The sequence below is a fragment of the Engystomops pustulosus genome, chromosome 2, assembly GCF_040894005.1.
Source record: "Engystomops pustulosus chromosome 2, aEngPut4.maternal, whole genome shotgun sequence".
Lineage (NCBI taxonomy): Eukaryota > Metazoa > Chordata > Amphibia > Anura > Leptodactylidae > Engystomops > Engystomops pustulosus.
Genome location: NC_092412.1, coordinates 62961033 through 62984977, shown reverse-complemented (window position 1 = coordinate 62984977; position 23945 = coordinate 62961033). Strand labels below are relative to the sequence as shown.

At 44.0% G+C, this 23945-nt stretch overlaps 1 protein-coding gene across 3 annotated transcripts in view; it reads right to left on the bottom strand.

Moving 5' to 3' along the window:
* The window catches only part of STAT6 (signal transducer and activator of transcription 6), a 131833-nt gene that overhangs the window by 68901 nt on the left and 38987 nt on the right, over window positions 1-23945 (bottom strand). Inside the window, exon 1 of one of the 3 annotated variants that reach the window (XM_072134918.1) lies at window positions 14464-14721. The exons of the other annotated variants lie outside the window; for them this stretch is intronic. The gene's annotated coding sequence lies outside the window, so the exon portion shown is untranslated. Of the gene's footprint in view, window positions 1-14463; window positions 14722-23945 lie in introns of those variants that run through there. 3 annotated transcript variants of the gene reach the window in all.

The following is a 23945-nucleotide window of genomic DNA, read 5'->3' as shown; positions in this document are numbered from 1 at the left end:
CGCAAGTCCCACTACAAATTGCTCAGAATTGGCAAGTACATGCACTGCAGAAACTACAGCCACCAGCAGATCAACCAGAAATCAAATATATAGAACGCTACTGTAGGCTTCAAGATCAAGAAGCTGTTTGTATTCTCCTATGGCTATTTTCTAGCCAAGTATCAAAGGAAGCACAGTACTATGCCGGATGAGATGACACTGAGTTATTGCCTAATAGAAATCCAACCCCTACTGAATTTTGCCACTTCGGCCTTTGCTATGGATATGTGCGCCACTAAGCGCAGAACACAGCGGTCGCAAGTCTCACTACAAATTGCTCAGAATTGGCAAGTACATGCACTGCAGAAACTACAGCCACCAGCAGATCAACCAGAAATCAAATATATAGAACGCTACTGTAGGCTTCAAGAAGCTGTTTGTATTCTCCTATGGCTATTTTCTAGCCAAGTATCAAAGGAAGCACAGTACTATGCCGGATGAGATGACACTGAGTTATTGCCTAATAGAAATCCAACCCCTACTGAATTTTGCCACTTCGGCCTTTGCTATGGATATGTGCGCCACTAAGCGCAGAACACAGCGGTCGCAAGTCTCACTACAAATTGCTCAGAATTGGCAAGTACATGCACTGCAGAAACTACAGCCACCAGCAGATCAACCAGAAATCAAATATATAGAACGCTACTGTAGGCTTCAAGAAGCTGTTTGTATTCTCCTATGGCTATTTTCTAGCCAAGTATCAAAGGAAGCACAGTACTATGCCAGATGAGATGACACTGAGTTATTGCCTAATAGAAATCCAACCCCTACTTAATTTTGCCACTTCAGCCTTTGCTATGGATATGTGCGCCACTAAGCGCAGAACACAGCGGTCGCAAGTCTCACTACAAATTGCTCAGAATTGGCAAGTACATGCACTGCAGAAACTACAGCCACCAGCAGATCAACCAGAAATCAAATATATAGAACGCTACTGTAGGCTTCAAGAAGCTGTTTGTATTCTCCTATGGCTATTTTCTAGCCAAGTATCAAAGGAAGCACAGTACTATGCCAGATGAGATGACACTGAGTTATTGCCTAATAGAAATCCAACCCCTACTGAATTTTGCCACTTCAGCCTTTGCTATGGATATGTGCGCCACTAAGCGCAGAACACAGCGGTCGCAAGTCTCACTACAAATTGCTCAGAATTGGCAAGTACATGCACTGCAGAAACTACAGCCACCAGCAGATCAACCAGAAATCAAATATATAGAACGCTACTGTAGGCTTCAAGAAGCTGTTTGTATTCTCCTATGGCTATTTTCTAGCCAAGTATCAAAGGAAGCACACTACTATGCCAGATGAGATGACACTGAGTTATTGCCTAATAGAAATCCAACCCCTACTGAATTTTCCCACTTCGGTCTTTGCTATGGATATGTGTGCCACTAAGAGCTAAACACAACGGTAGCAAGTCCCCCTGCTAATTCCTCACAAAATGGTAAAAGATGCAAATTAAAATAAAAAAAGTAGAACGTTATTGTAGCCCTAAGAAGGGCTGTTGGGTTCTTTGAGAATCACTCCTGCCTAACAGTAAGCTAATAGAACACCCTAACGCTTTCCCTGAGCAGCAGCAGCTCTCTCCCTAGCGGCATCCAGAGACAGAATGATCCGAGCAGCGCGGCCAGCGGCTAGTCTATCCCAGGGTCACCTGATCTGGCCAGCCAACCACTGCTATCGACGTGTAAGGGTACCACGTCATGCTGGGTGGAGTGCAGAGTCTCCTGGCTTGTGATTGGCTCTGTTTCTGGCCGCCAAAAAGCAAAACGGCGGGAGCTGCCATTTTCTCGAGCGGGCGAAGTATTCGTCCGAGTAACGAGCAGTTTCGAGTACCCTAATGCTCGACCGAGCATCAAGCTCGGACGAGCATGTTCGCTCATCTCTAATAGTAATATATAATGCAAACATGTTTTTAAAATAAGCTCTGAGTTCTATGGTTTTGAAATAATCTTTATTAAACTTTACCTGGCTCCCTGGCTGCTTTCACATGCAAGTCCCAGGGGTGTTTGGCCAAAGGAGCCCCCCTCCCTCTGGAGGTGAACACTCACTTTGGTCATTGTTCAACTTAAGCCCCCTCCTTATCTCGCAACCGCCGGTCTCCACTTGCTCTCTGAATTGAAAGTAGCATTAGCTGACCACTCAAGCACGGGATCTGCTTGCTGTGGTCAGCGGGATGAGGAGGAGGGGGAGGCTTCATTTGAACACTGACAACAACTAGCGTTAACTTCAGGAGGGGGTGACTCAGCTCGCTTGTTCACTTGCTCCTGGGGCTTCCATGTGAAAGCTGGTAAGGAGCCAGGTAAAGTTTAATATAAATACTCCAAAGCATCCAGCACCAGCAAACAAGGTTTATTGTAGTTCCATCTTTATTATGGACTCCATTTAAAAGTATACAAATTTTCAGATCTGCATCAACACATCCATAGTCCGATGAAGAATAGGGACTGAAGGGATGTTTTCATGCAGAGGATCATTGTGCTTATAAAAAGAAAGAAAAAAATAAGTTTGAAGAACGGTGTTCATACTGTACCTATAACATCTGTGCCGGTGTCATCCTCAGTCTGTAGAATGCAGGGTGCGCTGATTATGTATTTTACTCTTAGTGTGAACAATGGTTTATGTTTGCTGGCTGTGTTGCTTGAATTGCCCATTACTCTGCCGCTATGCTCCTGTTCATCATCAGTTAACCTTCTGTGATGGACAGAGTCCTTATCTTATCAAAAGTAAACCAGGATTCTGGCATCACATAAAATATACTGGGATCAATTCCTCAGTGCTTGTTAAAGCTCACAGTTGACCAAGCTAGCGTGCATTCTGTCTGCTTAAATCTGATATCTTCTGACCTCTTGGCTTGTCTCCTGGTATCCCTTTTGTCAATGGATATGGTACTTTATTTGCTCTCTTTGTTGTGACCTGGTTCTGGTAACTATTCATATCTGTTTATACTGACTTGTCTCCATGTTTGGCACAGGGAGCGATCACCTTCTAGTTATTTACCCACCATCTATTGTGGGCCGGACAATAGGAAGAGACAGCTGATAGTGGTATTACTCTCAGGGCCCACTGCCTCTGTGTGTGTCCCCAGTCAGTTCCAGACCCTGCTAATATTGTGCTAATATTGTGCCAGATTGTACAGGTTTTTTTTAGTAATAAATAATACCTGGCCATACATAAAGTAAGGGGGTCTCACATGACAGGTTGAAATAGGGTCTCCTGCATTTATCCACTTGTATTTGCTTATTACAGAAATATAGTAAAGGCCAGCGCAGTATTAGAGTTTAGCAGTGCTTCTTCCTGGCAGTGTTATTTTTTTCTCACACAAGTCTACATATTTTCCTCATGACAAATCCTGGCTCGTGTACTTCTCATGTTATGTTATTCAAAAATACAAATCTTCTTTGCAACCCCTTAATGACCATCCTATCGGCTTTTTACAGCGGTCATTAAGGGTACTTCTTCTGACGCAACGCCTTTCTACGGCAGCACGTCAGAAGAAGATTTAGGTACAACGGGCCAGTCTGGTGCCGGGCTTTGATGACCGCGTCTTGTAAGTGTCCCATCGTGGATGGGAAAAGCCCCCTCTGGTCTCCTGCCTCAGCTCGGCTTCTCTCCACGCCGGGTTCCGCATCCTGGCAGGACCCTGCTGTATGTAACCGAGCATGCGCAGTTTTGTTTTGGTTTTAGAATTATTGTCACATCACCCAACGTTTCTTCCGAATGATCTCAAAGACTGTCTGCTGCCCTCACTTTTCCCTGTAAATGTGAAAAATATGTACCCCTTAGAATTCATTGTTCCCTCATTAATTATAACAAACTTAGGCCTCAAAGCAGACCCAAACTGTGATGTTTCCTCAACCATGCTTCAAGTTGGGATGAAGTTTGACAATATACTAGTAGTGTTTTAATAGGCCAGTTGCTGATGACATGTTCCTTTAAACATGATATTTTTGCTCTTAAAGGCGACTTGTCACCTCCAACAACCTAAATAACCCCCAGACAGTACCTTAGAGTGACATAAAGCTGGAGTCAGTGAGGAGGGGGTCTGAGCCAGAGTGGCCATGAGGAGGTCAGGGAAGCTCTCAGGGCGCTCTACCACCTCCTTGACCGGTTAAATGAAAGAAGTCATGGGGAATAAAAGTTGTCTTTATACCACCACAGCAATGCAGATGAACTACATCAGAAGCAATGAGATGACTTTACAGTCCGCTATTAGCTGCTGTCTGCGGTTTATTTAGTTTATTGGAGGTGACAGGTTCCCTTTAAGAAAGGCGTCCAGACCCATCTTGCACTTGTCCAGTGTCTCAGCCAGTCGGTGGCAGAGACTTCTATTATCTCACTGCTGTTACAGTAAAGAAACCCTGAAATAAGGCTTCTTACTTTTTTCTTGAAATTTTACATTTTCCAGAAGCCCTCAATGATGTACTTTCACTTGGTGTTACAATAAGCAGAGCATGTCTCCCTTACCTCAGGGAAGACCTAATTTGCTCATTGTAATAACCAGTGAGAAGACATAAACTATATAAATTTGGCATCTCTGTGAACATACTGGGGCAGATTTATCAAGCTGTCTGAAAGTCAGAATATTTCTAGTTGCCCATGGCAACCAATCCCAGCTCAGCTTTCATTTCACCAGTGCTCATGAATATTTTAAACGAGAGCTGTGATTGGTTGCCATGGGCAACTAGAAATATTCTGACTTTCAGACAGCTTGATAAATCTGCCCCACTGAGTCTAAGAATAAAAAAAGGAGGTGTCATCTGGACTGTGAAAGGAGCTTACATGACTGTGACGCAACTCTTTGCCTTACTCTTGGGTAGATTTAGGCCTTTTGGCAACCCCTCAATAAAACTGTCATATCAGTTGCATGTTAACCAATGCTAACTGGTTATATGTTGTTCTTTTATCTATAATCGTAATATGTGGCACCACAACTTGTATTACCGGTATGTTTCCAAATATACAGCGATTATATGATCCTGCTCAAGCATCTGAGAAGCTAAAACCACTTGAACTTGATATAAATGACCTTTTATGTAATTCTACATTATCCGTTGCTTATAATTATGTCCTATGATCATATATTATAACTGTATATAATGCCCTGTAATACCCTATATTCTTTACAAATTATTTTTTTAATATTTTTTAATAAAATGATTTTAAAAAATTCCAGGCTGTCCTGCAGATAACTTGCCCTCATACATGAATGTCTTTGTGAAGTTAAAAAATAGGAACAAATCTTCAATATAAAGTAAATATGGTATATGCCAAAACGTAGAATTAATGATGTAATCATTTCTTAAATATGTAAATATTTTGAAGCCTATTAATATACATTATTGAAAAGGAATTTACAGGAAAAGCTAGTTAAAGCCAGTCTTTAGTAGTTTTGCTCAGATTCTAACAAACCTCCTCAACCAGTTCTCGTTTCTGGTGGCCATGTTTTTTATAAGCTCTGGTATTATGTTGTGTGCTGTTATTTAAAGGAAACCTACCACCACTAAGGTAGATCCAATGGTAGGTGCCTCTAATGTATGTAAGGATGTGGGGCGTGGAGCAGCCGGAGCCAGTAGCCACCCCAGTAGCCGCCTTGATCCTTCTACCCAGATATCTTCAGTGCGCAGCTACAAGGAGCTGCACGCCCTCATTCGCGAAGATCCGTGGTGGTAGGTTTCCTTTAAAGTTTGCTTATGGTGTATATTTTCCCATTAAATAATACATGGCTATTCATGTTTGGCTAATTTACAAGTTGTGCTGATGTCTATAGATAGTAGCCTAGGGTGCTCCCAGAATCATATCTGTGGTCTAGACTCTGATGTTTTTATTTTATAAAGTTTTTATTCACTGGGGTAAAGGAAATTATGAAATCGAAAAAGAAAGTTAAATCCTAAGAATTTATCTTTTTTTTGCCAGTTACAGCTGTTGTTTTCTGTAGAGCACTGTCCTGGTGGGATGTGACATGCATCAATCGGAAGTCATGTGAATTATTAGCAGGCTACTGGCAGTGTTCTATTCTCTATCCTCCAACGCACAATCTGAAATGTAAACACATAGGGGGGCATGTATTTTAGTTTTTCTTTTGGTGTATAATTGAGATTTTTTAAAAGATCTTTTTAGATGCTTTATGTATTGATCATGTCTTTTTTCATGTGACACATGTTTAGTTTTTCCTATCCTGTTAGGTGCAACTTTTGGCTTATTTGGGGGAAAATTTTTGTTGCAAATGTAAGGGGTTTATGTACAAGAGTGGACACTACTGAAAATTTGGGATTTGAGGCTGTGGCCTGCATTTTTAAGCACTGTAGCCACACCCCAGTGAGATTATGACTTTTGAGGGTGTGGTCACATGTGGCGTTAAAAAGCATCGCAGAAATGTGATTTTTTTAAAATTTTTTTATTAAAGAGAACCTGTCAGGCAAATTAACCCCCTAGACTAAATATATTTTCATAAACTGCCATTAGAAATTAATATTAAGTCAATCCAAAATGTGATCTATAGCTAACGTTGCTTTTTACATGTCACCATGCATTTGGTTGGTTTGAAAGAGTTTCTCTTTATTGTTGGAAGTGTAAGCACCTGTTTTAACATTTTCACAGCTGCTTACACTTACAGCCGAAAAAACGCATCCAAAATACCATGTGTGACTGCACATTTCAATAAACTGTAAAATTGTGAAATTTACAAAATATTTAAAAAATAGCCCAAACTTTCAATGTCCAGCAGGTTTATGTGCAAAGTTTTATACATTGTTGGTGCGGTCACACGTCGCAATTTAAAAACACATTGCAACAGCTTAAACACCCATCACTTGGCTTAGCGATGCCCCCTGCTCCTCTACAGGCAATCCCGAGTGAGGGGAGTTATTCATATATTTGAAAAGGACACATGGAGGAGCAGTTTCCCCAGGGTGGGGGGGGGGGACTGCTCCTTTCCAGCCACTCCCAGGTGACGAGTGCCTAGTCACACAGCAGATGGTATTGAAAGGTACAATATAACATATCTTTTTTTCTGTAAAACCTATTTTTTATACAAAAACACTTTGGCAGTGTATGTACTATGCTCTGTGGGGACTGGGGGAGGGCTAAAAATGGGTCTCTTGGTGACAGGTTCCCTTTAAAAACGGGCCAAAAACGCATTCACAACGCCACGTGTGCCATCACCCTAAGTGTTATACTCCAATAATCTGATAATACTCTGCTTTAGTTCAGTCCATGGCTGTTGAGTCAACACATATGCAACCTACCTACAGTTTTCAAAATAGAGAAAAATATTTTCACTATGACCGGAGCTCCAAGATTTCTAAAACTTCGATGAACAGCACCAATCTTCAATTTCTCCTGCTGAAAGTATGTCACCATTCAGACTAGCACCATCACGTTCTCATTCTCCTCCTTTATTATATTGTAACTGGAAGAAAATATTCAGGCAGATGGTGTGGTACGTTCCAACAAGGTTAAAATTTATTCCAGTTCATTATACTCACAAAAATCCAATAAAAATGCGCATATCACAAATTCACATAACGGGACGCTAGCTTTCTCTCCGCCAGACCCAGGTTTTCGCCGGCAAGGCTTCTTCCGGGGCGTTGCTAGCGTCTCAAACATTCGTCCCTTCTTTTATACATATTCTTAAAAACTTTATTTTCAACAAACATTATTCTGTATACATTCCAAACCCCTATAAAATCAGTTTACACATAAGGTTAATAATATAAAATGATTAGTATTCCATTAGGTTTCTCATCAGTATTCCCAGAAACCCTGGGTCGGGCGGAGAGAAAGCTAGCGTCCCGTTATGTGAATTTGTGATATGCGCATTTTTATTGGATTTTTGTGAGTATAATGAACTGGAATAAATTTTAACCTTGTTGGAACGTACCACACCATCTGCCTGAATATTTTCTTCCAGTTACAATATAATAAAGGAGGAGAATGAGAACGTGATGGTGCTAGTCTGAATGGTGACATACTTTCAGCAGGAGAAATTGAAGATTGGTGCTGTTCATCGAAGTTTTAGAAATCTTGGAGCTCCGGTCATAGTGAAAATATTTTTCTCTATTTTGTGGACTTTTTCAAAGACTGTGTGGACCGGTCTTATACCGTGAGTAGCTCCTTAAGGGGCAAAACTGTGCACCACAAACAACTGTGTTTTATTACCTACAGTTTTGTTGTTTTTTTGGGGAAGCAATTAAAAGTTTTGTTAATTTTAAAAAATTTTCTTTTTTTCAGAAAAAGTGCCACTCTTGTGAATAGGCAGTGCACAAGCAGGTATTGCATCCAACCCAATTCAAGTTAATAGAAACCTGCGGCAGCACCTGATTTGGGGATGGTGCTAATGGTTGTGGTCTGTAGTATAGTAAGTGAAGTGCAGCATGGAGTCAGCAGTGGTTGCCTTATACTTTGGATGTCCTGTTGCAATCTGGACTATGTACTACACATTGACAAAAATATGTCATAAAATTACAGAAGAAGGATTAGAGTGAATACTGTATAACAGTGATGGCGAACCTTTTAGGGACCGAGTGCCGAAACTACAAGCAGAAGTCACATATTTTTCACAAAGTGCCAAATTAAAGTAACGTATAGGTTTCAAATGTATTAGCATCCTGATACAAATACAGTAGAAACAAGGAGCAATTTGGATTATTATTGTAGCTTCCCTCTACGGTTCCCTTAACAGGATGAATCACAGGTCTGGAAAATGGACTACAATGATAATCCAGCTACGTCCAAACCTCCTAGCACCTCCTGCACTTCAAGTCACTTTATAATAATGTTGAACGTGGCACGTCCTGGGCTGCTCTTGATTGCAGGAGGAGGTCTTGAGTCCTGAATGGTGGCTAGGTGATGGCCTGGGTGCCCAAAGAGAGGGCTCCGAGTGCCACCTCTGGCACCCGTGCCATAGGTTCGCCACCACTGCTGTATAAGATACTTAGTATTAGGAAGGTGTTTCAGTTTATTTCATTAACACTGTAAATCTTTTTCACCCTTTTGTGGGCACTTAGATTGTGCTCCAATATTCAGTGGTATTTGCACACTGCATGTACAGTTATATACAACCACTCACTTCAAAAGTTGCTTTTTTTTGTCACAAATTTGGGCACAAATCAAGATCTAACCCCTGCCAGGCTTAAGAAATGAGTTAGAGCTGTTTGCAACTTTTCTGAGAGTTTTTGCAACCTTTGTTTTAAGCCGCATCTGACAACTGGCCTGAAGAAAAGGCAAACAAACAAAAAAACCCCATTGACTCCTCTCTTCTTCATAGAAATCCGAGAAGTCGCAATCCAGCAAAAATATATGACATTTCCTATCTTCCACAGAGCGACTGCCCACCCAGGTGTGTCAGATAATTCAATTATGAATCTACTTATATGATAAATACTTCTTCTTTTTTTGAAAACGCATCCGTTTTTGACCGGTTTTACCAAGTATCTTAATTAAAACGGGTCAAAACAGATGCGTTTTCCAAAAATGCAAAAAATGCGGTTTTTAACAGACTGCTTAAAAACGGCCCAAAAACGGGTTCAAAAAGTCACTTGTGCTGCCGGCCTAAGGGCGCGTTCACACTTTGCGTTTTGGTTGCGTTTTCATTGCGTTTGAAACGCATATACAACAGCTGATGTGAGGTACTTTGCCTAATTACATTACCGTTTACGTTTGTAAACGCAATGTTAACGAATGTGTTAACAAAACGCATGCGTTAACGCTTTGTTAACGCATGCGTTAACATCGCGTTTACGATGCGTTTTGTAAACGGAAACATTAAGAGTGATGTAATTAGGCAAATCACCTCTCCTCAGCTGTTATATATGCGTTTCAAACGCAATGAAAACGCAGGTCAAAACGCAACGTGTGAAAGCGCCCTCAGGGTGGTGGCACATGTGGCGTTTTGAACCCTTTTTTAGGCCTTTTTACAGCATTTTGTTAAAAATGCATGTGTTTTAGAAATCACATCAGTTTTTTCAGTTTTTGTCTGTTTTCCCCAAGTATGATAATTATGATAATTGGGAAAAACGGCCAAAATCAGAAAAAATTGATGCATTTTTGAATGACATGCGTTTTTTTAACGGACTGCTTAAAAACAGCCCAAAAACAGATTTAATGCACCACATGTCGCGCCCACTGGGGCGGGCCTCGGCCCCATCGCATCGACGTTTCTATGGAAACGCCTGCGATCGGGAACGAGCCGCCGGTGTTTTGTGTAAATTTAAAGCGAAACAACGGCGGCTCGTTCCCAATCTCAGGCGTTTCCATAGAAACGCCGATGCGATCGGGCCGAGGCCCGCCCCGGTGGGCGCGACTTTGTCTGCGTTTGCATTTGCAAGCGCAGACAAAGTGCTACGTGTGGCGCCGGCCTAATTCTTAGGCTCCCTAAATGCAAGCCAATAAACAGCTGTAAAATGGACACCAACATCCTTTTTTCACTGCCCATTTGTTTCTTCTTGGCATTCTTTCCTGATCTCTCTTTCTGTTTTCTATCTGGTGAATGCGAGTAAAAAATATTTATGATTTTTACAGTAAACGTTGTGACCCCCGAACAGTGTATCCTAGCAACCACCCTCTTTTCAGGGACACCACTTGCTGTTGTAATGAACCTGGCCAGGACACAGCGCAACCACAACCAGACTTGGCGCAAGCTGTCATACTGGCAAACTAACCCTGCAACATCTCTGCAGGCTATGGCCCTGCCTACAGATTATGCCAAACTCACTATCAGGAACCTAACTAATGGACTGAGAGACCCTACATGGTTACAGGGAAAACGTATTTAATCTGGCAGCTGCTGGACAGGTAACAGGAAATCCAAGATAGACCAGTGTTAACACAATTACCCTGAAAAACATCAAAATAACCAAACACTAGTCTGAGTCAGGGAAAGCGGGGTCAAATCAGAGAGACAGAAAAACGGGTCAAATCCAATATAGTGGTGAGGCACAAAAACGTATAGTGATAGAATGGTCTGATAAATGTAGCTGATGTTGGATACACAGAATAGCAAAGATAGCAATAACAAAAGCAAGAAAAGAAGTAGGACTGCAATACCCAGCACCCTCTGAAGGAACAGTGTGTAATATAAAGGGAGTAATGGACACAAACTACAGTACTGACTGGTTCAACTAAACATCACTCAAGCCACAGCTGCACACAAAACTAACTCAAACTCACACCCAGCTTTCCCCACGGAAAGATCCTGAAAGTGAGCTATTAATCACAAGCTGTGGGCCTGGGTGTGGTTTTCAAGCAAGAAGCCTGAATCATGATCCCATTCGGAGCTATTCAGAGTTCTGACAGCTGTTTGTTTTTATTTCACAGACCCATTCACTTATATTGGGCAATAGGTCCATGATAAAAGTTCTGACATGGACATGCTCTACTTTTTTTAAACAAGCAAACAGGCATTGGAATATATAGAATTCTCACATAGCAAGTAGAATGCAACATCTAAATATTATATGTTCAGGTGAAATCAGTCTAAAAATCAAAAATAACCTATAATGAAGATAAGATTGTATATCAAGCAACATCATAATGTCTAAAACTCCTTAGGACACTACCTTTTCAAGTACACCCTCCATTATTTACTTTATTTGTGTATTCCTAAATCACTGGCAAAGAGTGCTGTATCCACTGAATGGCAATCATTTTTAGAGCAAGATAAAGTACCTTGTGGACAGATAGGAAGGTCTAGGGTCATCCGGACCTAACATCTCCATAATAACTTATAGACAAGGGGGGACAGCTAAAGACAGAACCTCAAGTCAAGTGCAACTTACCAAAAGTGACCTAACTTCCGGGAATCCCCCATCATAAACACAAGGCCAGAATCTGTGACGGAACACCAAAGGCAGCAGGAGTCCAGCCGGATAGCACATCTTATGAAGAAGGCTCAGAGATTGAAAAACACAATAAACTTCCCCCATTGTTCATGTTCCCTATTCAAAAGTTGAAGGATGATGCTCCAAAATTTCATCCAAAAGGCAATATTAAAGGGTGGAAGCCCTTAGTACCACTAGTAGTGACCACTAGGTTTAATACAGGGAAATCAGCAATGGCAATAGGTGTTGTTCTAACAGTGGATCACATCACATGACTGGAAATATTTATAAAATTGGACATGAAGGAGGTCAAAGAAATTTAGAAGAGAATTTGAATTGATTTCCATGGAGAAAGTGCCTAATACCTCTAGCCTCCTAGTGGAAGAAACCAGGACATGCTCTACTTTTGTACAGAACGGACACTACATTAAAAAATAGTGAAATTAGTGTCACCATGTGACTGTTCAAAATAAACAACTACACAGGGCCGTGTATTATTACCATCATGTTCATCTACCCTTGATTTTATTGTCAACATAGCCATGTTAGGACTTGCTTTTTGTGGAATAGGTTGCATTTTTTATAAGACCACAATGGGAATTAGCTTTCAGGGGGAAGGAAACAAAACAGGAATTTTGCCATTGGTTTGTGTTGTTTTAAACTTTGTTCCAGGTCATTACAATAAAACCAAAATTATTAGGGATTCTAGTGTACAGTATTTGTATTGTATTTATTGGTGTCAGGCTAAGAGTGACTGTAATGCTATGACAACCCATTAGAAAACTGCTATCACACTGTGGGGAGGAGAGCTCCTTCTCTCTTCCTTATTCCATCAAACATGAGGTCCCTGAAATATGTATGCAGTGGTTGTATATGTGTTCTATCATTTTGTCTTCTCTTTAAGGTCCCTATTTTCTACCTTGAGATTTCCTCTATATGAAATGTAAAAGATATTATAAATTATGCCAAGAAGTGTGAATACAGTAGCATGAGGAAGTATTAGCTGCTTGTTGACAATACAAACATGTTTTTGGGCGTAGCTATCGGCTCAGGACACATATCAACTGCTATGGGACCTAAGAACTAGAGTGGCCCAAAATTACTGAGACTTCGGCCTACTATACACCATTGTGTACAATTTCCGACATTGGCTGACACCCACAAAGCCAAATTTTATAGCTGCACCACATATGTGGCCAGAAATAGGACCTGATCTATAATTTGTAGAGGGGACTTGTATGGGACTATACTCCAAGAATTATTATGGGGTTATATTTTTGCCCCTGTTTCTGAAATCCTAAAATTGGAGCTGAAAACCAGATATAACTTTTAAGCACTATTACTGGATTCTAAATAAAATAAAACTTGTGGCATAGTCTATATAGAGCCATATCTGCCAGATGCAGCCAAAATGAATCAGGTTGCCTCATAACAAACCGCAAGCAAATGCAAGAGGCACTAAATGTACAAAGCCTGATTTTCAAATCTACAACTTTCTGTCTCGCTGCATCACTGTCTAACCATGTTGCTAATCCTGTTTTTACATCTCTCATTCAGTCATACATGGGTTTATCTGATTTTCAGACCTCAGTTTAAGCCTATTTGTTAATATCATGTCACTAGTGTTTTATACTGACTGTTTCCTGGAATGCCTATAAGCCGTTCTGGGAAGTAAGTTCTCATTCTTTCATTGACATGTTGTAACACCAGTAACACCACAGTGTGCCTGAGAGCTGATGATGTTATACTGGGGCCCATAATTGTTAGCTCACACCTTAGTTCCAGCCTCCTCTCACTTTCTCTTCGCTCTACATCACAATCAAGTATCTAGACTCCTGGAAACTTTATGTGAACAGCAGCTAACACAGATGCTATTTGTAATATCACTGCAGATGCAATAGGCGTAATCTCAGAGATGGACTGGCCCATCAAATAGCTTGAGGATCAACCCATAGTAGATCCTAGAAGTCAAGCAAAAAGCAACCTAAGAATGGATGTACACAAACAAACATGTGCTCGATGGGGCCGTAACTGACCTGGGCAGACACACTGCCGGGTGCAGGAAAAAGCCAAGCCTCTGACGACACAAAACGTGAGAGTATAGGACATGTTTCATATTTGCATGCCAGCCGTCCGGTCAGGTCTACGGTGAAACACTGCAGACCTCTATAGGTGCCGTGGTCTGGTCACAGATTTTGTGGCCATGTCACAGCCACATAAAGGCCGTGTGCCTGAGGCCTTATTTGATGGCTACTAAAGTCTTTTTCCTATAGGAGGATATATGGTGAGTTTCCAAACCGATTCTATTTGGCAGGTCCAAAGAACATTAGCCCAATTGTATTATTCCACAGTAACAGGAAGGGGAAATGCACATATAGTTTCATATGAAGGTGTATTACAGACATCCTGTGGTAAAGGACATATGTAATAATTGAATAAAGTGAAAAAGTGCTATCTGTTTACTATCAATCTCTGCCCTTTATGATCAGCTTTAGTTTTTGGCTTCAAAAAATCATATATGTATTCCCTTAACCTAAGAGGAAAAATCTGACCAGGACATGCGAGAGATAAAAGCACTACTACAATACTTATTGCTTTCTCTTACCTCCCCCACAGCAGAACTTTTCCTTCTGCTCGCTTTCGGTTTCTTTCACCTTCCTCACCCTATGTTCAGGAATATTCAATATGGTTCTTCATATGTTCACTCCAGGCCAGTTAACATCCAGTAAGAGATAAAAAGCAAAACCCTCTTGGATAATATAAGGATAGTAAAACTCTCAAAACAATTCCTGTATTCCCCTCAGTGTTAGGCTCTTGCTGCTTTCTGCTACGTATTTTCTGTGTTTTCACTTCCTGATTTGAGTATATTGGCAGGCAGCCTGACTATTTTCTCTGCTTTGGCCCTGCCCATCAAATTGCACAAATTTCCTCTATGTCTGTGTACTGGGAAATGACTCTTAGATCTGTAATGTCTGAAGTTATGCTAAGTTTTCTTTTGTAGGTAAGAAGACTGATGAATCTCTGCATAGTTTTTTCACTGTACTTTTGAGGAAAAGTAATGGCTTGTCAGGAATTATTTTTTTTCTGTAAAGAATACAAGATGGAAGCTAGAACTACTGCTGTATATGAATGTACAGTGGGTACTTGCAAAAGTATTCATGCCCCTTGAAGAAAATGCTTTTACAAGTTGCAAGGGAAAAATGAAAGTGGCGTATACATTGCATTTTGAAACATAAGACAATGGGGCACATTTACTTACCTGGCCCCTGCGCGATCCCCGAGGTGTGTTGTCCGCTGGAATGCCCATCTGCCACGATTCATGAAGATTGTGCGCCCGACAACGTAAATAAGTAAATAAGCCCCAATATACTGGTGTACTCAGTTTAAGAGAGGGCGATGCGGGCAGGTTGTGACAGATTATTTAGTTGTGGCCGGCACAGTTCAGTAATTTGGCACAACCTGCACAGTCCTGAGGCAAACTGGCAGTTTGCTTCAATTTTGATAATTCTGGGCCCTTGTGTACCCTGTTTGACATTTGTGAATGGCTTTTATTGTTTTCTCCATGTTATGGACTTTTTTGGAACTTTATAAGGGAGCATTCACACGTTCAGGTTTCAGATGCAGTTTTCGAAGTCCAGAACAAGAGTGGAGCGAAAAAAGAGGAGCAGTAGCAACACTCAACAATATGTTCACACCCATTATGATCCACACCTGCTTTTGGCTTTGAAAACTGCATCTGAAAAACTGAATGGGGGACATTTACTATGGCGTTTCCGCCAGTTTTGTGGCGCTCTCACCACATGTTCTGCTCTCAGACCTATTTATTAGCTGGCGGCGCCAGAAAAAATGACTTTTTCCGTCTGCTCCGACTCTTCTCCGAAAAGGGACGTGGCTTTGGTGGAGTGGAAACTCAGACACAATTAATATGTGTCGCAGCCCTTTTTGGGCGCTGTAAACTGGCGGAAAGTAGACCAAAAGAAAACTGGTCTAGCAGGAACTGTTGGACACATTTCTGGTGCTCGGGACAGATTTTGGTCCCAGGGACAGAAAATGGTCTCGGGGCCAGAAATGTCTCTGCACAGCTCTACAATATTAAATGTGTATCTTCTTTCCGAGAGCAGGTCGGTAACAAAGCCAATGCAGACACCGACACTTTAAGTAAATGTCCCCCAATGTGTGAATGTCCAGAACGTACAGCATTACGCATTATCACTAGAGATGGGAGTATTTTAAAAAATTCGATTCAACCAGGTTTGCTAAATTTTTTAAAAAAATTTGATTCAACCCGAATCGAATCATGTTAAAAAACAGGTGTTTCCTTGCTGCAGAGAGCCTGTAGGGTGTTGTAGAATGGTGTGCCATGCTTAAAAATGCATAGGGAGCGTGGTTTGGACTTCAAACAATGTTGTGTTTTAGTATGACACACACATGACAGCCGCCGCTCTTAGAATGGCTTCACTATTCAATCCATGTGCACTTACAGAGGCCAAATTCACCAAATACGCCAAGCGGGAACGCAGCCTGACAAGGTAACGTCTGTGCCAACCCAAAAGGACTGAGCTGAGGGCCAAGATCCCACTATAACATCAAAGAGTGCACTCTTTTTACACTGACATCAGATGATTCCGTAGATTACGACAGAGCCTGTTCTGTTAAACGCGGATACATGTAAAAAACCCCCAAAACAGTGGAGAGAGTGTTGGCAGTAATTTTGCATTGAAGTTACTGATCATTTTGCCCTTCATTTCATCCATCAGTGTCCGCTTTCAATCGGTCAATAATCCATCAGTATTGCTAAAGCCAAAAACTAACAGGAGTGGATCCAAAACTGAGATGACCAGTAAATGGGATACTTGCATGTCCTCTGTGTTCTGTATCCACTCCTGCTTTTGACTATCAATCCTGAGGCTTTTCATTCCTTCAGACAGATGAAATGAAGGCAAAAACCAAACATAGTGGCAATGTCATAGAGTGGTGGAGGATGAAAACAGCATTATGGAAATCACAGGGTGTTCCAGGGAGACAGCAGTCAGTTGGCAGCAGCATGAGTAGGCCTCAGAGTGGCTCAATGACAAATAATGGAGGTGGCAGCAACACGGTAGGCCACAGTGTGGCACAATGACAGAGTGTGGAGGTGGCGGCAGCAGCAGGAGGCCACAGTGTGGCACAATGACAGAGCATGGAGATCGGGCAGCAGCAGGAGGCCACAGAGTGGGACAATTATAGAGTGTAGAGGTGGCGGCAGCAGATGTGTGACATCAGGCGAGTGGCAGCATCAGAATAGTGGCTGAGGCAGGTAGTTAGACTCTAGACTCATTTCTCAATGTTTGGGGGAGACATCATGTCTGAGCTAATCTGATGCATAAGGCATTGGTGTGTTGAAATCCTGGCCGATCTACGCTTGATTCATCTTGATAAAGGTCAGTCTCTCCACATTACAGGTGGACAAGCGGGTTGTCCTTGGGGTAACTGAACACCCGCTCTGATGCCAAACGACTGCAAACTCCGCAAGTCGCAGCCACACATCACGTTTGGGTGCCCAGTAGTCCAGGGGATCCTCTACCTGGCGTGGTAGATTGCTGCTCAAGTAAGCCACCACCTGCTGGTGCATGGTCTGCTCCATGTCCTGCTGCTGCTGGTGGTGGCTACCCTCCTCACTAGGCGGGCGAAGGAAGCCAGTTGTTCCTCCCTCTCAGCAGCCAGAAAAAAGCGACCCATTTTGGACCAGTAGTGAGGGTCCAAGAGGGTGGAGAGCCAAAAGTCATCATTATACTGGATGTTGACTATTCGGCTGTCACTAGTTAGGTAAAGCAGCATGCTGCGGGCCATCTGCGCAAGTGACTGTGAGGGACTCCCGGCCTCCATCTCCACTGTATACTGCCACGGTGCTTCTGGGTAATCTGCCCTGTCTTCTACCTTCTCTGGATGCTCCTACTCCTCCTCTCCTGTCACCTGAGTAGAAAAACCACTAATTTCACAAGACTCTGATTGTGCTCCAATGTCCTCCTTCTCCTCCAGTACAGCCCCCACTGGACTCATGTGGCCAGGAGATGTACTCGCCATTTCTCCAGTGCCCTGACCAGCAAGATTTTGAGGCATCAGTTCCAGGACATGAAGCAGTGGAATGACATTATTCATCCCACAGTCCTGGCGACTGACAAATAACATGTCTTTATAGACCTGGTCACGGCAGACATACTAGCACTCCAAAATGACGTGTTTAAGGAAAATCTAACAAAAGATGAAAAAATTGCACTTACAGAACTGAGGAATATGGAAGACATAGGGGCACATTTACTTACCCGGTCCATTCGCGATCCAGCGGCGCGTTCTCTGCACAGGATTCGGGTCCGGCCGGGATCTATGAAGGTAGTTCCTCCGCCCTCCACCAGGTGGCGCTGCTGCGCTGAAAATCATCTCAACGCGCCGGAATGCACCACCTCGGACCAGGTGAAGGTAAGCGCTTCCCAAGCGACACTTTTTCGGTTTTTAAATGCGGCGGTTTTTCCGAATACGTCGGGTTTTCGTTCGGCCACGCCCCCCGATTTCCGTCGCGCGCAAGCTGGCGCCGATGCGCCACAATCCGATCGCGTGCGCCACAATCCCGGGGCAATTCAGGTACCATCGGCGCAAATCGGAAATATTCGGTTTACACGTCGGGAAAACGCGAATCGGGCCCTTAGTAAATGACCCCCATAGTCTTCAAGAAGTCTGACAAGGGTGGAAATGTAGTCCTGTGGCCAAAGGATCTATATATAGCAGAAGCAAATAAACAGTTGCATAATAAAAAATGCTATAAAGCTTTATGGGCCGATCCGACTACAGACTTTCAGAAAGAATATGAAGCACTCATAATGGAGGGATTAAAAAATCAAGCTATTAGTAAATCCGAAAAAAACTTTTTGGAAAACAAATACCCAAAGGTGGCAACATTTTATATGTTACCAAAAGTGCACAAAAACGTGGAATGTCCACCAGGAAGACCAATCGTGTTGGGTATTGGAAGTTTAACGGAGACAGCGAGTCAATGGCTAGATAATGAATTACAAAAATATGTGTACATGTTACCATCTTACACTAGAGATACAATGCAAGTTCTACAAGAACTAGATGGCACCACATTGGGTGACGATTAGAGATGAGCGAGCACTAAAATGCACGGGTACTCGTTATTCGAGACAAACTTTTCCCGATGCTCGAGTGCTCGTCTCGAATAACGAGCCCCATTGAAGTCTATGGGAGACTCGAGCATTTTTCAAGGGGACCAAGGCTCTGCACAGGGAAGCTTGGCCAAACACCTGGGAACCTCAGAAAAGGATGGAAACACCACGGAAATGGACAGGAAACAGCAGGGGCAGCATGCATGGATGCCTCTGAGGCTGCTTAATCGCACCATTATGCCAAAATTATGGGCAACAGCATGGCCATGACAGAGTGACAGAATGAAGCTAGATAGCATCTAAAACATCCAATAATTGACCCTGACACTATAGGGGACTTCATGCAGAGGCAGCGGCAGCAGCGGCAGGCTAGAGAGTGGCATGGCGACATACCCTAAATGGACTCAGGCTTCAAACCAATGGGTGGCAGAGAGGAACCAAAGGAGGTGAGCAAGAAGCGCTCAAATAATATCGGTACATGATAAAAGTTTGCCAGTATATTTTGTGGATTACACAGCAGGGTGGCGACAAAGTTAACATGGAAGCCATGAAAACAACCCAAAATTCTGCCTGACACAGCTCGTTTGATAAGGGGACCATGTATGGAGGCAGTGAACTAGTAGTAGATTAAAGGTGCTGCAGTTAAAACTATGTTAGTTGGATCTTGGCATGGAGCTGGCGCTCCGCTGCCAGGCGAGCTTTCGCCAATCCAAGCCCCTGTCTCTAGGCTACTCCCCAAACAGCACTTCTAAGAACCTTTTGTATAAGATCAAGTGTAATAGCGTTCTTATAAGTTTAGGATATGGCGGGTGAGGGGAATGGAAACAGATGCGCAAGAAGCGCTGAAATAATATTGGTAAATGATAAAAGTTTGCCAGTATCTTTTCTGGATTACACAGCAGGGTGTCGAGAAAGTTAACAAGTTTGATGTGGAATGCCCTGTAATAGCTCTTGGGCGGTGTGCCTTTTATCGGCTAGGCTCAACAGTTTGAGCACCGCCTGCTGTCGCTTAGCGACGGCACTGCTGCTGTGCCTAGAGCTACCGACTGATGGCGCCATGGCCACGGATGGTAATTCGGAGGAGGAGGAGGTGGAGGAGGGGTGGGAGGAGGAGGAGGTATAGTAGGCCTTTGAGACCTGGACCGAGGTAGGCCCCGCAATCCTCTGCGTCGGCAGTATATCACCAGCCCCAGGGTCAGACTCGGTCCCAGCGTGCACCAAGTTAAGTGTAGTAGCGTTCTTATAAGTTTGGGATATGGCGGGTGAGGGGAATGTAAACAGATGCGCAAGAAGCGCTGAAATAATATTGGTAAATGATAAAAGTTTGCCAGTATATTTTGTGGATAACACAGCAGGGTGGCGACAAAGTTAACAAGATTGTTGTGGAAGCCATGAAAACAACCCAAAATTCTGCCTGACAAAGCTCGTTTGATAAGGGGACCATGTATGGAGGCAGTGAACTAGTAGTAGATTAAAGGTGCTGCAGTTAAAACTATGTTAGTTGGATCTTGGCATGGAGCTGGCGCTCCGCTGCCAGGCGAGCTTTCGCCAATCCAAGCCCGTGTCTCTAGGCTACTCCCCAAACAGCACTTCTAAGAACCTTTTGTATAAGATCAAGTGTAGTAGCGTTCTTATAAGTTTAGGATATGGCGGGTGAGGGGAATGTAAACAGAAGCGCAAGAAGCGCTGAAATAATATTGGTAAATGATAAAAGTTTGCCAGTATATTTTGTGGATAACACAGCTGGGTGGCGACAAAGTTAACAACTTTGATGTGGAATCCATGAAAACAACCCAAATTTCTGCCTGACACACCTCGTTTGATAAAGGGACGATGTATGGAGGCAGCTATATGGACGACTTTTGGAGGTAGCAATGGAGACAACGTGTGGAGGCTGCTATGGAGACAATTTAATTTGGTTAGTGCCTGTATGTGGCAGTCCAAAAAAGTTTTCAAACCAGAGGAGCAGGTAGGTGGCCCTCCAGAAAAATGGAATAGATTGAGTGCCTGTATGTGGCAGTCCAAAAAAGTTTTCAAACCAGAGGAGCAGGTAGGTGGCCCTCCAGAAAAATGGAATAGATTGAGTGCCTGTATGTGGCAGTCCAAAAAAGTTTTCAAACCAGAGGAGCAGGTAGGTGGCCCTCTAGAAAAATGGAATAGATTGAGTGCCTGTATGTGGCAGTCCAAAAAAGTTTTCAAACCAGAGGAGCAGGTAGGTGGCCCTCCAGAAAAATGGAATAGATTGAGTGCCTGTATGTGGCAGTCCAAAAAAGTTTTCAAACCAGAGGAGCAGGTAGGTGGCCCTCCAGAAAAATGGAATAGATTGAGTGCCTGTATGTGGCAGTCCAAAAAAGTTTTCAAACCAGAGGAGCAGGTAGGTGGCCCTCCAGAAAAATGGAATAGATTGAGTGCCTGTATGTGGCAGTCCAAAAAAGTTTTCAAACCAGAGGAGCAGGTAGGTGGCCCTCCAGAAAAATGGAATAGATTGAGTGCCTGTATGTGGCAGTGCAAAAAAGTTTTCAAACCAGAGGAGCAGGTAGGTGGCCCTCCAGAAAAATGGAATAGATTGAGTGCCTGTATGTGGCAGTCCAAAAAAGTTTTCAAACCAGAGGAGCAGGTAGGTGGCCCTCCAGAAAAATTGAATAGATTGAGTGCCTGTATGTGGCACTCCCAAAAATTGTTTAAAACAGAGGACCGGGTCGGTGGCCCTCCAGAAAAATTAAATGCATAAAGTACTATAGGTAGAGCCAGTGGGCCCTGTAAAAAAATAGCCAGTTTCCTCTGCTTTACTGTACAAAGAGCAGGAGAAGGAGGAAAATGAGGAGGAGGAGGAGGAGTGGCTTTGAAACCCAGTAGTTGTAGGGAGCTGTGTGATCATTTAGGACGATGGTATGGTCAGCTACGTACTCCCTCACCATCTTTCTGTAAAGATCAGCCCTACTCTGCCGAGACTGGGGACAGGTGACAGTGTCTTGCTGGGGTGACATAAAGCTGGCAAAAGCCTTGTAAAGCGTACCCTTGCCAGTGCTGGACAAGCTGCCTGCTCGCCTACTCTCCCTCGCTACTTGTCCCGCAGAACTACGCACTCTGCCGCTAGCGCTGTCAGAAGGGAAATACTGTTTCAGCTTGTGCACCAGGGCCTGCTGGTATTCATGCATTCTCACACTCCTTTCCTCTCCAGGGATGAGAGTGGAAAGATTTTGCTTGTACCGTGGGTCCAGGAGAGTGAACACCCAGTAATCGGTGCTGGAATAAATTCTTTGAACGCGAGGGTCATGGGATAGGCAGCCTAGCATGAAATCTGCCATATGCGCCAGAGTACCAACGCGTAAGAATTCGCTCCCCTCACTGGCCTGACTGTCCATTTCCTCCTCCTCCAACTCCTCCAATTCCTCTTCTTCTGCCCATACACGCTCAACAGTGAAGGACTCAACAATGGTCCCCTCTTGTGTTTCGCCAACATTCTCCTCCTCTTCCTCCTCCACCTCCACCTCCTCCGATATGCGCTGAAAAACAGACCTAAGGGTGCTTTGGCTATCAACAAGGGAATCTTCTTCCCCCGTCTCTTGTGAGGAGCGCAAAGCTTCCGACTTCATGCTGACCAGAGAGTTTTTCAACAGGCCAAGCAGCGGGATGGTGAGGCTGATGATGGCGGCATCGCCACTGACCATCTGTGTTGACTCCTCAAAGTTACTCAGCACCTGACAGATATCAGACATCCACGTCCACTCCTCATTGTAGACTTGAGGAAGCTGACTGACCTGACTACCAGTTCTGGTGGAAGTTGACATCTGGCAGTCTACAATCGCTCGGCGCTGCTGGTAAACTCTGGATAACATGGTCAGTGTTGAATTCCACCTCGTGGGCACGTCGCACAACAGTCGGTGAGCGGGCAGTTGGAGGCGGCGCTGCGCTGCCCTGAGAGTGGCAGCATCTGTGCTGGACTTCCTGAAATGCGCACAGATGCGGCGCACCTTCGTGAGCAAATCAGACAGATTGGGGTATGTCTTGAGGAAACGCTGAACTATCAGATTTAACACATGGGCCAGGCATGGCACATGTGTCAGTCTGCCGAGTTGCAGAGCCGCCACCAGGTTACGGCCGTTGTCACACACAACCATGCCTGGCTTCAGGTTCAGCGGTGCCAGCCACAGATCAGTCTGCGCCGTGATGCCCTGTAATAGTTCTTGGGCGGTGTGCCTTTTATCGCCTAGGCTCAGCAGATTGAGCACCGCCTGCTGTCGCTTAGCGACGGCACTGCTGCTGTGCCTAGAGCTACCGACTGATGGCGCCATGCCCACGGATGGTCGTTCGGAGGAGGAGGTGGAGGAGGGGTGGGAGGAGGAGGAGGCATAGTAGGCCTCAAACACCTGGACCGAGGTAGGCCCCGCAATCCTCGGCGTCGGCAGTATATGACCAGCCGCAGGGTCACACTCGGTCCCAGCCTCCACCAAGTTAACCCAATGTGCCGTCAGAGATATATAGTGGCCCTGCCCGGCAGCACTCGTCCACGTGTCCGTGGTCAGGTGGACCTTGTCAGAAACGGCGTTGGTCAGGGCACGGATTATGTTGTCTGACACGTGCTGGTGCAGGGCTGGGACGGCACATCGGGAAAAGTAGTGGCGGCTGGGGACCGAATACCGAGGGGCGGCCGCCGCCATGAGGCTGCGAAAGGCCTCGGTCTCTACTAGCCTATAGGGCAGCATCTCCAGGCTTAGCAATCTGGAGATGTGCACATTAAGGGCTTGGGCGTGCGGGTGGGTTGCACTATATTTGCGTTTCCGCTCCAGCGTCTGGGGTATGGAGAGCTGAACGCTGGTGGATGCTGTGGAGGATCGTGGAGGCGACGATGGGGTTTTTGTGGCAGGGTCCTGGGCAGGGGGCTGACTATCAGCTGACACAGGGGAAGGAGCAGTGGTGTGCACGG